This window comes from Lycium ferocissimum, chromosome 11, assembly GCF_029784015.1.
Source record: "Lycium ferocissimum isolate CSIRO_LF1 chromosome 11, AGI_CSIRO_Lferr_CH_V1, whole genome shotgun sequence".
Lineage (NCBI taxonomy): Eukaryota > Viridiplantae > Streptophyta > Magnoliopsida > Solanales > Solanaceae > Lycium > Lycium ferocissimum.
In genome coordinates this window covers 20,096,783-20,097,088 of record NC_081352.1, presented here as the reverse complement: position 1 = coordinate 20,097,088, position 306 = coordinate 20,096,783, and positions in this window count along the sequence as shown.

The following is a 306-nucleotide window of genomic DNA, read 5'->3' as shown; positions in this document are numbered from 1 at the left end:
GAACCCTTATGGTTAGAACCTTAAATTGTCCCCAGCAGAGTCTCCATCTATAGCGGTTCTATTTTTTTTATTCGTATTTGCACTTGCCTTATTTAAAAAGGAAAGTGTCCCGAGGAAGTACGGTTGTCAATCGTACCGAGAAAAAGGAAAAAATATACTTCTACATGGATGGTGCTCTAAATAGACATTGTTTTTAGAGTCTCCACCTAACTTATAGGTAAGTTAGGAAAATCAGTTCGAAAGGGTTCATTTAGAACAGCTAAGTTTTAAAAGAAATCAATCTATACCAAAGTTTGAATAAGGGTT